Source organism: Gopherus flavomarginatus, assembly GCF_025201925.1.
Source record: "Gopherus flavomarginatus isolate rGopFla2 chromosome 13 unlocalized genomic scaffold, rGopFla2.mat.asm SUPER_13_unloc_2, whole genome shotgun sequence".
Lineage (NCBI taxonomy): Eukaryota > Metazoa > Chordata > Testudines > Testudinidae > Gopherus > Gopherus flavomarginatus.
The window spans coordinates 3,932,047-3,947,772 of record NW_026114610.1 but is presented as its reverse complement, the minus strand read 5'-3'; the positions used below and the strand labels follow the sequence as shown (position 1 = coordinate 3,947,772).

The 15,726-nt window shown below is 49.5% G+C and overlaps 1 long non-coding RNA gene and 1 other non-coding gene across 2 annotated transcripts; both read left to right on the top strand.

Annotated features, from left to right (window-relative positions):
* The first annotated feature begins 565 nt into the window (after positions 1 to 565).
* On the top strand, positions 566 to 11,239 carry LOC127041353 (uncharacterized). The gene is made up of 3 exons (XR_007771637.1): positions 566 to 759; positions 6,553 to 6,618; positions 10,699 to 11,239. It is a non-coding gene; the product is annotated as an uncharacterized LOC127041353 (long non-coding RNA).
* Positions 5,983 to 6,054, top strand: TRNAC-GCA (transfer RNA cysteine (anticodon GCA)). The gene has a single exon. It is a non-coding gene; the product is annotated as a tRNA-Cys (tRNA).
* Positions 11,240 to 15,726: the final 4,487 nt, after the last annotated feature.

Sequence of the window (15,726 nt, the reverse complement as noted above, 5' to 3'; positions counted from 1 at the left end):
GGGTTGGGGGGAGAGAGGAGCAACACTATGTGCTCCATGAGTCCTGGTCACTTTCCCCACCTGGGCTGTGCTGTGAGGGGAGCATCAGAAGCTGCTGCTCTCTGCCCTCCCCTTATGCAGCCTGGCTGAGGAAAGTGACCCGGATGCAGGGAACTGAGATGATGTTGCTTCTTGCCCCCACACCCCACCCCCGCAGCTCCTAGGGGTGCCCGGAGGAGCAGCCTTCCAGGGAGGAGCGGGCAGCAATGCCAGCTGCTCCATGCACACAGGTCATTGTCCCCACGTGGGTGCAGGAGGGGGTGCAGGGGTTAGGGGTGAAGGGGGTGCAGCAGAGGGGCAGTGGCTGGTAGCACAGGAAGGGAGTGTGGGACTTAAGGGCAAAGGGGACACAGTGTAGGGGTTAGGGCACAGGAGGGGGCAGGAGATAGGGGTGAAGGAGGTGCAAGGGTTGGAAGTGCAGGAGCTGGGGGGAAAGGGGGAGGGGGATCGTCTGAGGGCGATGGGGAAGTGCTAAAGTACAAGTTTTGCCCAGGACACCATTTCCCCTAACGCTGATCCATGATAACATTTCTTGCTGGGAGGGGGAGGGGAGAGAGATGAGACGTTTTCTCTCTGTTTCTTTCCTCTCCATTTTCTGCTCCTTCCTTCAATTCCAGAAACCTCCCTTGTGTTTCAGACTGTGCAGTGATGCCCTCCCTGCCCCAGGCCTCTGGAGCCTTTGGAGCAGAAAGATCCCAGGAGCTGAGGAGGAATCCAGGGGTGAGTAGCTGGCAGGAAGGAGTCCTAGCAGCTCTTCTGGGAGTGCAGGGGAGAAATGACTCCCCCTTCTCTGGATTCTCCCCATGGGGCTCTGGGGAGCAGGGAGCGTTTTGTGATAAATTCCATCCAACATCCCCCTTTGATCCAAGCCGAGGGACATCTCAGCTCTGCACGTTCCCCTTGGCAGCACCAAACAAGGGATGTTTTCCACTGCGCAGGAGACCCAGCCAGGGTCTGATGTGCTGGAAATATGTTGGGAAAGGGACTGTCTGAATTCCCAAGGCAGGAAATGAACAATCTACAGCGACATCATTAACCACAATCACACTCTAACCATGATCCAGCCAGTAGGGAAATGGGCAGGAATTCTTGCTGTTCAGCCATGGCCACATGTACAGAGCTGCACAGCAGTGAGTGTGCTGGGGAAGCTGGTCTGAGCAAACAATTGGAAATGACCCTTCAGTGAGAACAGAACCAGAGTGTAGAAAGGCCCCTGTGTTAAGTGGTTGTGGCTGAGGGCTTAGAGAGCTGGGGTATGACACCATAGGGCTCTTTCTGTGGAGGTTTGATTTTTGCCAGCTAGGAAAGGCTGGCGTGTGGTGTCTTCATGGCTGTACTTTCAGTGATGCAGGTTTCTCTATCCCATTGTTCCATGGACATCCTACTAGATTGCCAGCTGCCTTTCAACTGCAGTGTGGAGACTGTTTATGTGCGGGGAGAGACAGTGTGTGTGTTGAGGTAGGTAAGACCGGATCATTATTATCCCTACTTGAAAGAGGGAGAAGCTAAGGCTGAGAAAGGAGAATTAACTTGTCTCAGGTCACACAGCCAGTCAGTGGCAGAGTAGGGAAAAGGACTCAAGAGCCCTGATTTTGAAACTAACCATCAGATCTTGAATTTCATACATGGAATGACCTGAGTAAAGTGCTCTCACATGAGCTCAAGACCAACAAGAGTGCACAGTAATTATTCAGCAAGTATTTGAGGAGAGCTGCAATGTTAGAGAGAATCACGAACTGCTCAGAGACCATTAATGCAGAGAAGCAGCAAAATTCTTCAAACATATGACTGGTTATGACTTATTTACTTGGTCTTAAAAGAGAAGAAAAAGGACCTGAGTCTCCTCCTTGTCAATAACCCCCTGCTCAGCCAATCAGGGTAGAGACTGAGGAAGGGAGGCTGAGGGTTCTCACCAGAGAGCCCAAAGGCCGGCCCAGGTCACTGGTGGGAATCATTGCCCGAGCACTATCTCAGCCGCACATTTTTGGGTGGACCTCCCAGAGTGGGAGCTACAGAGCACTCCCGTGCAACACACCCACACACACACACACACCTCACTCTTGGTGTTGGGAGGGGAACAGGTGAAAGGACAAAAGAAGCAAGAGACAAAGAGAAAGGAGGAAGGGATGGATGGAGGAAAAGGTAAAACAAAAAGGACAAACCCTAATGTCCCCAGTGATTCTAAGGGACAAAATCTCAGGTGTGGAATAAAATTCTGCCTCCTTAACCTCGTGTTTTCCATGCCTAGAATTCAACTGTCACCAGATGGATCAGACTGAACAGGTTTCAAACCTCGAGGAAGCTCTTACCTTCTAAACAGGGATGGCTGTTTTCTAGTAAAATCAGGCAAAGGGAAGCAGAAAATTTGAAAGAGGTTCCTCCTGGCGCTCACATACATGAACCCGAATACTCTCTCAGTCCTCAAAGAGAGAGCTGGAGAAGGAGACTTGCTGAAGCAAAGCCACAGGGGTCTCTGAGGTTTCCCTGGCCCCTCGCCCCTCTCCTGCTTGGCTGATGTCAGCATCTCTCTGTGAGGTCATCACTTCCCCACCACCTTTGACCAATAGTCTGAGGTCCTGCAAAAGGCTTTTGTGATGTCACTGCCACACCCCTCCCTTGCTGTGCTAATGTCCTGCCCCTGCCCAGGCACTTTGGAGGTTTGAGCTACTCCCTGTGGATCACCCCACTCAAGGAGCGTTCATTCTAGGAAGCAAGCCAGTAGTTTTGGATCATCTGCAAATTTTGTCACCTCACTGCTCAGCAGATCATTTATTAATATGTTGACTAGTCCTGGTCCCAGTACAGACACCACCAGATACCTGTTTCCATCCTGAAAACTGACCATTTAGTCCTACCCTTTGTTTCCTATCTTTTAACCAGTTATTGATCCATGTGAGGACCTTCCGGAGGTGAAAGTAAGCCGGTATGTTACGGTATGGGGTACTGGCAAGAGCCAGTACGCTGTGCCAGCCCGGCCCGTCTTCCCCAGGCTGGTGATTTAAAGGGTCCATGGCTCCCTGCTGCGGTCGGAGCCCCGGGCCCTTTAGATCACCTCCCAAGCCCCCCTGCCGGAGCCCCGGGGAGCAAATCACTGCCGTGGATGCTGCTCTCTCCCGCTCTGCGAACACAAAGCAGGGGCGGCAGAAGCTTCCTTACAGTGGGGGGGCACTGTTATCCGAACTGTGGCACCCCCATGACACTCCTTCCTTAAGGACCCCCACTCACAGCACCTCTCCCCTCGAGGCCACACCCACAGAACGCCTCTTCCCCAAGACTGCATCCTTCCCCCCCTCCATCATTTGTCCTACCAGCCAGCAAAGAGTGGTGGGGCTCTGGCCCTCTAACCCCCCTGTTCCAGCACCCGTGACACAGAGCTAAGCAGGCAGCAGTGTGTACGTGTGTGTGTGTGTGACAGAGAGTGCTGTGCTGTGCTGAGCTGAGCCAGTGAGAGAAGGGGGGCTGATGTCGGGGCTGTCCCCTGCCTCAGGACTGGTTGCTTCCAGCAGCTGTCTGAACTTAGAGACAGTGTGCCGACACACTCACTCTTCTGCAACACACACACACTGTCTCTCCCCTGCACACACACACGCTCTCTACCCCAGCACGCACATTGCAGTTGAAAAGCAGCTGGCAATGTAGTAGGATGCCCATGGAACAATGGGATAGAAAACTGTATCATGTGATGCTGTACCAACCCGTGAGGCATTGCAAACCCCTCCCAAAGCACCCTGCAGCCAGTTGCACAGTGGGATAGCTACCACAATGCACTGCTCTCTGTGGCCATCCAAGAGATGCTAGCATGGATGTGCTCTGGTGACACAGGATGGACATGCAACAGCTGTTTAATTAAAGCACTTTTACTAAAGCCACATCCCCCTTTATTGTAGGCCTAGCATGAATGTGAGACAAGACCCAGCTCCATTGAAATTAAAGGACCACAACTTCCTCTGCAGTTGGCAGGACTTGAACCTGTGCAGGGAGCCCACAATAGACTTCTAGCCCATTGCCTTAACCACTTGGCCAGAACTATGTGCTTGACATGTGGCTCTCACTGCACTCTAGTTCTGCTCTCACTGAGTGATCAATTCCAGTTGTTTCCTCAGACCAGCTTCCACAACACACACACTGCTATGCCGTTGTGTAAGTGTGTCCATGGCTGAACAGCAAGAATTCCTGCTCCTTTCCCTTCTGGCTGGAGCATGAGGAGAGTGTGTTCGTGGTTAATGACGTTGCTGTAGCTTGTCCATTTCCTGCCTTGCTCATTCAGACATTCCCCTTCCCGTCATATCCCCAGGGCTTTGCCAGGGGGTTGATGGCTCCTTTCTTTCCTCACCCTGGAGTAAACTCAGCTTTTTATTCCATCCTTGATGTTTCAAGGAATAACAACAGATGGCCAAAGAAAGAGGTGGACAGGGTGGGTCTCAGGGGAGAGGCAGAGAGATGTGGGTGGTGGGCAGGGCCGGCCTCAGGGGAGGGGTCAGAGAGGTACAAGCAGTGGGCAGGGCAGGTCTCAGGTGAGGGTCAGAGAGGTGCAAGTGGTGGGCAGGGCTAGTCTTAGCGGAGGGGGCAGAGAGGTGTGAGCGATGGGCAGGGTGGGTCTCAGGGGAGGGGCAGAGGTTTGGGTGGTGGGCAAGGTGAGTCTCGGGGGAGGGGGCAGAGAGGAGTGGGTAGGGTGAGTCTCGGGAGGGGGCAGAGAGGTGTGGGCAATGGGTAGAGTGAGTCTCAGGGGAGGGGGCAGAGAGGTGTGGGCAGTGCAGGTCTCAGGGGAGGGGGCAGAGAGGTGTGGGCAATGGGCAGGGTGAGTCTCAGGGGAGGAGGCAGAGAGGTGTGGGCAGGGCAGGTCTCAGGGGAGGGGGCAGAGAGGTGTGGGCAATGAGCAGGGTGAGTCTCAGGGGAGGGGGCAGAGAGGTGTGGGCAGGGGGGTCCCAGGGGAGGGCTCAGAGAGGTGTGGGCAATGAGCAGGGTGAGTCTCAGGGGAGGAGGCAGAGAGGTGTGGGCAGCAGGCAGACCTTGGGATAGAGGGTGGAGAGGCGCGAGGAGGCCTTGCGGGAGGAGAGGAGCGAGCGAAAGGTGAACCAGCAGGCCTCAGCCAAAGAGAAAGAGCAGGTGTGGGAAGTGGCCAAATGGGAGTGAGGGCAGAGCACAGGTGGGGCCTCAGATGGAGGAGAATGAGTGAAGGGGGTGGGGTGGGGTGGGGTGGGGTGGGGTGGGGGGACAGCACCTTGGTCTAGGCAGGGCTGCCCACAGGATTCAGGGGGCCTGGGGCAAAACAATTTCAGAGCCCCTTTCATAAAAAAAAGTTGCAATACCATAGAATACTATATTCTCATGGGGGCCCATGCAGTGTCTGGGGCAAATTGCCCCACCTGCCCCCCCTCTGGGCGGCCCTGCCCTCAGCCTCTTCTTGTAATTCCTCTGTCCCCTAATCATTTTTGTTGCCCTCCCCTAAACTCTCTCCAATTTGTTTCTGTATTGGGGGTGGGGCGCAAAAACTGGACGCAATGCTCCAGATGTGGCCTCACCAGTGCTGAATGGAGGGGAATAATCACTTCCCTCCATCTGCTGGCAACGCTCCTACTAACCTAGCCCAATCTGACCAGTTCCCCATATTGAATGCAGACACAGCAATATTTGATAAGTTGGTTCCTGTCCTTTCAGGAGGTTATTTCCCACCTATTTATAAATAATGAAGATGCTCTAAGTGGAGGGGAGAGAGCGGTTCCGTCCGTGCAGTTAATCCATCTCCCCGAGAGGTGGTAGCTATGTCACTGGGGGAAGCTATGTTGGTGGGTGTGCAAGCTGTGGTGTCTACATGTATATATAAAGTTTAATCAAACCCCATTTTTAAAACCCCTGTGGTCTGGGAATAGAAAAGGAGCTCTCTGAGGCAGAGCCCATCCTTCAAAATCCTTAAGATCACTGACTTGCCTTTATAAATGCTGTGGGAGTATAGCTCAGTGGTAGAGCGCTTGACTGCAGATTAAGTGGTCCTTGGTTCAAATCCAAGTGCTCCCTTACAAACCTGTTCTTCCAACAAAAGTCATTCCATTTCCAGTATGTTCAGAAGCTCCACTAAATAGGGGTCACTGCAATTAATAGACACATTCAATGTTTTCTTGTGCAAATAAATAAAAACCTAGCAAACATGTCCCTCTGCTGAAATCAGTTCCGATCCTCTAAGTGTCTGGGTTTGTTTTCATCAATTAAACAAAGGCGCATGAAAACACATTTGCAGGTCCTTGGCCTCCATGGGCTACAATGTGCAGAAGAACAAGAACCACATCCCCTTGGGAGGAATGGACTAGTTTCTATTACATTTGGTAAATAAGTTGCCACTCGGACTGAAAACTCTATTGGAGATGGACAGGAGCCTGTTACAAAAATAAAATAACCAAGATTTACCAAACTCTCTGTTACACATTCAAACCTCTCTTTGCGCACACAGTATCAAGTGGGGCTCTAACAAATGTTAACCTTCCTGTAACACAGATCATGATTCCTTGTAACTTTCAGATGCATTCAAATGGCAGCTGTTTACAGGTCATGGGCTGCTAGTTCCTGAGCAGGAGCAGAGTCTCTGTAAGTTGACCAACCACAGAGCTTGTTATGTCTGCATCTAAGTAAGTGCAGAGTTATTTCAATGGCTCCTACACTGATATCTCCTGCCCCTTCTAGCTTGTTAATTGCACTATTTGGAACCTGCTCCTAAAATTGCACCTTTCTGGGAGTGTCAAAACTGCCCAAGGAAACCTCATTGGGTTTCAAGGGCAGGGCAGGCAAGGAGGTGATGGGACAGCATGGGGTCATAGAGCTTCTCTTTCAGCAGGCCTGAGGGTGCTATTAGCATGATTGTGGGGTTCTATTCCTGGCTGTAGGAGGAAAGGGGTGTCTAGTGGATTAGAGGTGGGGGCCTAGAAGTCAAAGAGAAAACATCTCCCTTTTCAGCTTCAATGCTCATTGAACAAGAACATGGCTTCTCAGGTTTCAGAAGAGCAGTTGTGTTAGTCTGTTTCCTCAAAAAGAACAGGAGTACGTGTGGCACCCTAGAGACTAACAAATTTCTTAGATTCTGTTGCCATCATGTGGCCATTTCATTTCACTTCTTATTGTTAAAAGGTTTGGGTACTTCACACAGAAACGTTATTTCCTTGGGAAAGACAGAGAAGTGGAAGCTGCATTGATTTAATCCTCTGAAAATTAAATAAGGATTAAAATATTCCCCAGACAGCTCAGTCCCAACCGTTCTCCCTCTGCTGCCACTGAAGCTCAGTACTGTCCCATGGCCCCAAGAACTGCTAGGTGAACGTCCTGGGTCTGATGTGCAGTAAGAAAAAAAAAAAGATAATGGATGTACCCTATCTCCTAGAACTGGAAGGATCCCTTGAATCCAGCCCCTTCCTTCATTGGCTAAACCAGACAATCTCTGCGTAAAAGAATAAATGGACACAAATCAGATGTCAAGAATTATAACATTCAAAAGCCAGTCGGAGAACACTTCAATCTCCCTGGTCACTCGATTACAAACCTAAAAGTCACAATATTACAACAAAAAAACTTCAAAAACAGACTCCAACAAGAGACTGCTGAATTGGAATTAATTTGCAGACTGGACACCATTAAATTAGGCTTGAATAAAGAGTGGGAGTGGATGGGTCATTACACAAAGTAAAACTATTTCCCCATGTTTATTTGCCCCCTACTGTTACTCACACCATCCTGTTGGAAATGGACCATCCTATCACTACAAAACGGATTTTTTCTCCTGCTGATAATAGCTCACCTTAACTAATTACTCTCGTTATAGTGTGTATGGCAACACTCATTTTTTCATGTTGTCTGTGAATATATATATATACACACATACCTTCCTACTGTATTTTACACTGCATGCATCCAATGAAGTGGGTTTTAGCCCAGGAAAGCTGATGCTCAAATAAATTTGTTCATTTTCTAAGGTGCCACTATTACTCCTTGTTCTTTTTGCAGATAAATTAATGGAGGTTAAGTCCATGAATGGGTATTAGCCAGGATGGGTAAGGAATGGTATCCCTAGCCTCTGTTTGTCAGAGGGTGGAGATGGATGGCAGGAGAGAGATCACTTTATCATTACCTGTTAGGTTCAGTTCCTCTGGGGCACCTGGCATTGGTCGCTGTTGGCAGATAGGATGTGGGGTTGGATGGACCTTTGGTCTGACCCAGTATGGCCATTCTTATGTCCTTATGAAGGAAGGGGCAGATCCTTGGGGCAGAATTTCTGTAGTGTAGTGGTTATCATGTTTACCTAACATGCAGAAGGTCTCTGGTTCAAAACCAGGCAGAAACATGAGGGTTTAATTTTCCCAGCTCCTACTGGCCTGTCCCTACTGTTGTAGGAGCAGCAGAGATTTCTATACTCAAAAGGTCTGTTATACTTCCCCTGCTCCCACTTTTGTCTCCTCTCCCTTTCTGAATGCCTGCGAAGTGGCTTTTCCCCTCCCGCTCCCTCCTGGACTACTGGAGGGATGAATGGACTGGTTGAAGAGCAGAAGAGCTTCCAGGTAGACAAGGTGTCTGGGACTCTAATTAGGCAGCACTCACACACCCAGAGCATGGACACTGCCCAAGGTGGAGTGTGACCAACCAGATGCTGCCAAGTCATCTCTAGTTGCAGAACGTTAGGTGCAGGTCCTTAAAAGACGAAGGGGCTATGTGCTCAGGAGAGCACTCACAAGCTTGTACCTCCAGTGAATGCCCTTTGCCTGACCGCCTGGCCAGTGGTTCTCTGCGTTGTATTTCATTGTGCCTCAGGAAGACTTATCTTCATCGCACCGTCCATAGCTGTGCTGTGGGACACTTACCTTGCAGAATCCTGACATCTCCAGTGCTGTGTCTGTCCTGGGAGCGTGAGTGTGACACTCCCCCCCTTCTTCTTTTAAGCTTTGCTGTCAGTATAATAAACCTGCTGCTTTCTGCCAGACTCTGGTGGGTCATTAGTCCTCCCTACACTAACTAGCTGTCCGAATTTTGGGTAACACGTGCGATAAACTCAACCCCAGCAGGATAGTGGGTGGTGAAATGAGCTGAGAAAAAGCCTTAGCTTCAGTATCTCCCATACGGTCCATGCTGGAGCTCTTTTTTGATTCTGGGACTGCATGGTCACCTGTGCTGATCGGCGCTCCACATTGGGCAAACAGGAAATGAAATTCAAAAGTTCATGTGGCTTTTCTTGTCTACCTGGCCAGTGCATCCAAGTTCAGATTGCTGTCCAGAGTGGTCACAATGGTGCACTGTGGGACAGTGCCTGGAGACCAATACCGTTGAATTACGGCCACATTAACCCTAATCCGACATGGCAATACCAATTTCAGCGCTACTGTCCTCGTCGGGGAGGAGTACAGATATCGGTATTAAGAGCCCTTTATATCGATATAAAGGGCTTTGTTGTGTGGATGGTGCAAGTTTAATGTGATTTAATGCTGCGAAATTCAATATAGTTGACCAGGCCAGCGACTGTGGTCGTAGTGTTGACCAGGCCAGCGAGAGCAGCAGGTTTCCCCTATTGTTTCTTGCACTTGTTTTCTTCACTAGCTTTTTCTCTGCACCAAGTTGCTTTTGTTCCTTGTGAGCCTGGCTAGTTCAGTTGGTAGAGCATCAGACTTTTAATCTGAGGGTTCAAGTCCCTAGTCAGGCAATAAACTACTCACCAACATCTTAGAGTGTCTTTCTGGAAACCTCTTAGATGGTACTTTTTCTCTTCAGGATTTTCCCTTTCCTCAGAAGTGCCTTTTTGTGTGTGGGTTTGAAGGGGCAACTTCCTGACAGCCCCTTTGTCCTTGCAGCCTGGAAGAATAAAGGCCTCTGGGCATATAGCATGTTCCTTCCCTGCACACACACACACACACAAACACACATACAAACACAGAATATCCCTAAGGAATTACAATCATCTGCTGCCTTCCCCTGTACTGCTGGATCCCCTAACGAGGATGCTTCTCAGCCTAAACCCATGTCCCCTCTTTTCCCAGTGCCCCTCAATCCCAGTCCTCAGTTCCTCCTATGCACACTGCTCCTCACTCCCAACCAGATCCTACTCCTCTTCCCTCTTCTCCTCCTATTCCCTACCCACAGCCCCCTCAATCTCAACCCACAGGCCCCTCGTCCTCACACTGCTCCTCAATCCCAACCCACAGCCCCCTCCTATTCCCAGTGCCCCTCAATCCGAACCCACAGCTCCCTCCTTCCCTCCAGCAGCAGGTGCTTCAGACCCCCCTCAGGAAGATTTTCTTGCAAGGTTTCATGTATGAATCTGCATGTGGATTTTACAGTATGTTGGAAATATGTTGGATTGCTTGCCAAAATGATCACTTTTGGCTGGTGTTGGATTCCCAGTCTCCTTGTTATTGGGGCAGGAGAAATAAAGGGTTGTTATCCTTGTTGTGTGAATCGAGGGCAGCACAACTGTAATTGGCAGACCCCGATTGAGGGACTCGCTTTCAATTCAAGAGCACTTGCTAGGCAGTGGACAGGGGTTCCAAAGCCAAGTGGGCTGGGTCCTGGGGACTAATACTAAAATTTAGGTGTTAGACCAACTTTAGGATAGGCTGGCTGTGTAGGGATGAGTGAGTCCCTAGACAGCACAGTGAGTGTGGTGCCTTCTTATTTTCCCCCTTTTCCACCCAGGATGGCAGGTGAACTGTACAGAGGCACCTCTGGGTTTGCACTGACTAAGGACAACAGCTGTGAGTGGGGTGCAGAGAGGGGATGGCTCATGTTAAAGGACTTTTGGTTGCTGGACTTACAAATCGTAGGGAGAAGGACACTGGCCAGCTTATTTGGGGGTGGATCTTTTCCTCATGGTTTATATTTATGTGTTGGGGCTGCTGACATGACCTCTGCTAACCCTGGGCTTACGTTGCAATGTAGACATACCCTGAGAGGGCATCTGTACTGTGACAAAATCCCTGTGGCCTGTCTGGCCTGGATGATCTGATTTGGATTTCTGGGGCTCAGACTGGAGCCTAGACTCGGAGACCCTCACCCCTCGTGGGGTCTCGGAGGCTTGGCTCAAACCCAAGGGTCTACACTGTAATTTTATAACCCTGCAGCACAAGCCCCACAAGCCTCAATCAGCTGACCCAGTGTTTGAGAATAGTGACTTAGGTGTGTTAATGGCAGTGTAGACATAATGCTAGGCTATGTCCACACTGCAGTGAAACACCCAGGGCTGTCCCATGCAAGCTCAGGTTCCCAGGGCTTTGGCTGTGGGGTGGTAAATTTGCAGTGTAGACATCTCGGCTCAGGCTGAATACCGGGCTCTGGACCCCACAAGGTTGGGAGGGAGTTTAGCAAGCAAAAAAGGTAAAATGGCAGTGGAGTATTACCGTGGACTCAATGGCATTTCTCCATTGGTCTGTCTGCTTTGAGGCAGGGACAATAACACGTCCTGCTGCATTTGTTATTTCAAAGGGTGGTTTAGGATTTTCATTCTCACACATGGTGCACGAAGCAGGACTCAATCCTCGGTGGAAACTAAATGAGCTGGTCACAGATTTTGGCAGCCACAATGAGCCATTTGGTGTGAGAGCCCAGACCTGCCCCTGTCCCAGAGAGATAGGGTCATCTGCAAGCAGCCTGGAACACTGACCTATCAGCTCTTAACTCCCAAACTTTCAGTAACTCTATTGTCAGTGCCTGTGAGTGTACTTTAAACCATAAGAACAGCCATACTGGGATGGACCAAAAGTCCTTCTAGCTCTGTGTTTTGTCCTCTGACAGTAGCCAATACCAGATGCCCCAAAAGTTGCTCAACAAGGAATTACTGGGAGTTGAACCCAGGATTTTCTGTTTACAAAACAGGGGCTTTAACCAGCTAAGCCATGGTACCTTCCTGTGGCTAAAATACACTGTCTGCTCACACCTGACTCCCTCCCATCCCCACTGGGGACTGATAAGCTTTGCATGTGTTTGGATTCTGCAAAGCAGAGGAGCAGGTGAGGTTTTCCTTGCAGGTTGTGTGTGTGTGAATCTTTGGCCAGGTCTGCACTACAAAGTTATTTCAGCATCATTATATTGCTCAGATGTGTGAAAAACACACAACGCTCCCTCGGTTGGCATCTTGTGGCTGGTGTACACGCTGCAATGCCACATCTGGCAACAAAACTGCCCTGTTTTGGTGACAAAATAAAACCACCTCAACAAGAGGCCTAGAGCTTTGTGCAGCAAACTTAAGGTGACAAATTGTCAGTGTAAATGCTGCTGGTCATTATATCACCATAACTGGCCTCTACCAGTATTCCATAATGCCTGCCATGAACTCACCTGCCCTGCATTCCTGCTACAGAGGCTGGGCCCCTCCCCTTTCATAGTTCCAGAAAGTTCTAACAGCTGAGCCGCTATCTGCCCTGGGATTAGATTGATAGAACTGCATTACCAGCCTAAGTAATGTAATTAGACCAACCTAATTTTGTAGTGTAGATCTGTCCAAAGAATCACACACACATCTTGGGAGCAAAACTTCACCTGCTCCTCTGCTTTACAGAAGCCAAACACGAGCAACACTTGTCAGGGCCCAGTGGGGATTGGCAGAGGGTCAGGTGTGGGCAAACACAATGTTTTAAATCACAGCAGGCACCATGGCTTAGTTGGTTAAAGAATCTCTTCTGTAAGCAGGAAATACTGGGTTCAATTCCCAGTGGTGCCTTGTTGAGTGGCTTTTGGGGCACCTGGTATTGGCTACTGTCAGAAGACAAGATTCAGAGCTAGATGGACCTATGGTTTAAATTACACTCACAGGCACTGATAATAGAGTTACTGAAAGTTTGGGTGTTAAGAGCTGATAGCTCAGTGGTCCAGTTCCCTCAGTGTGGTTTTACCATTTCCACTTGCTAAACTCCCTCCCAACCTCTATAAAATTACAGTGCAGACATATGGGCTTGAGCCCAACCTCTGAGGCCCGGTGAGGGTTTCTGAACCCAGGCTTTAGCGTGAACACAAATATCTGCACCACAGTTTTTAGCCTCTCAGCTTTAGCTCCACGAGCCCAAGTCAGATGACCCAGGCCAGCCCTGCTGCCATCTTTATCCCAGGAGAGATGGACTCTAAGGGTACGTTCCCTTTGCAATGGAAGCCCAGGTGTGGCACGCTGTGCTCAAAGCAGCACCCTGGAAGCCCCATATTCACCACTCTCATATAATAATGACATAGTTTGTACAAAGCCTGCCTGGTGAGGTATCATTTCAAAAGTCTTGATCTGTTGAACATTAATATCTTGTTGGATTGTGTGGTCTGTTATTGTACCAAAGAGGGAGATAGTTGTCTATAAAGGAGGGGTGAAAACTAAATGCATCTGATGAGGATTTAATTTGAACCCATGTATGCAAAGAACAATGGATTAAGAGTCCATCACCTTAACCATGCAGCCACCTCACCTGAACTGTTAAGAAAGGGACAGGAGGAGAAATAGAAGGCTGGCAGTGAAAGGGACAATATGGAGTTTTTAAATACTAAGCAAAAGGAGGGGCTGAATAGGCTCCCCTGTCATAACCTTAGTCCCAGATTTGGACCTTAGCGTCCGAAATATGGGGGTTAGCATGAAAACCTCCAAGCTTAGTTACCAGCTTGGACCTGGTACTTGCTGCCACCACCCAAAAAATTAGAGTGTTTTGGGGCACTCTGGTCCCCCTGAAAAACCTTCCCTGGGGACCCCAAGACCCAAATCCCTTGAGTCTCACAACAAAGGGAAATAATCCTTTTTCCCTTCCCCCCTCTCTGTTCCCAGTCCTGGAAACAAAAGTACTTTCCTATTCCCCCAGAGGGAATGCAAAATCAGGCTAGCAAATCCAACACACAGATCTCCCCTGATTTCTTCCTCCCACCAATTCCCTGGTGAGTACAGACTCAATTTCCCTGAAATTTCCCAGTAAAGAAAACTTCAACAGGTCTTAAACGAAAGCTTTATATAAAAAAGAAAGGAAAAATACATACAAATGGTCTCTCTGTATTAAGATGACACAATACAGGGTCAATTGCTTAAAAGAATATTGAATAAACAGCCTTATTCAAAAAAGAATACAAATCAAAGCACTCCAGCACTTATATTCATGCAAATATCAAAGAAAAGAAACCATATAACTTATTAGCTGATCTCTTTGTCCTTACACTTAGAAACAGAAGACTAGAAAGTAGAAACTACTTCTCCAAAGCTCAGAGAAAGCAGGCAGACAGACAAAAGACTCAGACACAAACTTCCCTCCACCCAGAGTTGAAAAAAATCCGGTTTCCTGATTGGTCCTCTGGTCAGGTGCTTCAGGTGAAAGAGACATTAACCCTTAGCTATCTGTTTATGACATCCCCCCTCACATCTAGTGAGGAGCTGGGGAAAAGACTTCAGAAACATACAGTGTTTGCATAGACACACCTACTCTGCCTAGGTATACAGCATGATGAGGCCACTTCCCCAAAATGACCAGTTTTGGATGGTGTTGGGCTACAAATCACTTTAGGATTGAGTGGAATGAAATGTTATTATCCTTCTTGCATAAGTGAAGGGCAGTAGAACATACCTAGTCCATCCTGATGGAGGGGTAGGTGGGTGAGGAATAGCTTTTATTGGACTGCATAGAAGTGATTGAGGACATCATCCTAAACCAGTGGTCCCCAAACTTTTCACACTGTGCCCTCTTATCCATGGCTAAGGCCCCCTGGAAACTATGGTTGAGAACCAGAGCTGGGAGTGGGGCTGTGGCTTGCTGGGGAGAGGGGTGCAGACACAGGTAAGGGGGTCCCCTCTGGGCCAGAGGCTCAGGCTCAGGCTGAGGGTAAGGCAGGTGAAGTGCTGGGACAGAGTGGGACTGAGTGGTGCTCCCTCCCTGACCTCCATGGGGGCTGGCTCAACCCTGAGGTGCCTCCATGAACATTCCTCTGTGCCCCCCTTGGAGGCATGCCCCACATTTTGGGAATCATTGCCCTAAACTGACCCCTAGTCACTAAGCAGGGGCTAGTAATGCTAAAACCCAGGGACAGGGAGCTTTGCCAGAGTGGCGCCTGCAGGTCACATGCTGGGGGGCTGACACAGGCTCAGTGCTCTGGAACAGCTCTGAGCCAAACCCAGGCAGAGTCCTCATCAGTGTGACACTGCCCAAGGGACACTGCCACTGGGGGAAACCTCCTTGCCTTCAGCACGTCCTGGGACTGACCTTGGACCTTTCAGCACCCCTGTTCCATGCCAGGAGCTTCCTGTAGTGAGTCACCTTAGCAGGACCCCTGGGAAAGCCTTACACACACCCCCCAAAGGAGTCATGCACCCCCAGCTTCCACAATCCCCACTGACTCTCAGCCAGCATTGTAAAACAGGTTTATTAGTGGTCTGGAATACAGCCTGGGAAAGTTCTTTGTTAGCACAGGAAGTAGGAAGATTCAGCAAAGTCCATCTCCATGAGACCCAAAACTCAGAGCCTGGGCTCTCCCCTTGAGTCTCAAAACCAGCAGACTCCATGCTTCCAACAGCCCAACTCAGCCAGGTCGTTTTGTCCCTCTTCTGTCCTTTGTTCTGTTTCCCTGGCAACCTGGTCACCTGGCCTCCACCTCTTTCTTTGTTCTCTGAAGGACGTAAATCACACCGTGTAGAGGTCAAGCAGAGGAGTTTATTGCACACAGCACTGGCAGAGTGACCCCTTGCTTATTAGGCTCAGAGGCACTGTCAATTAATTG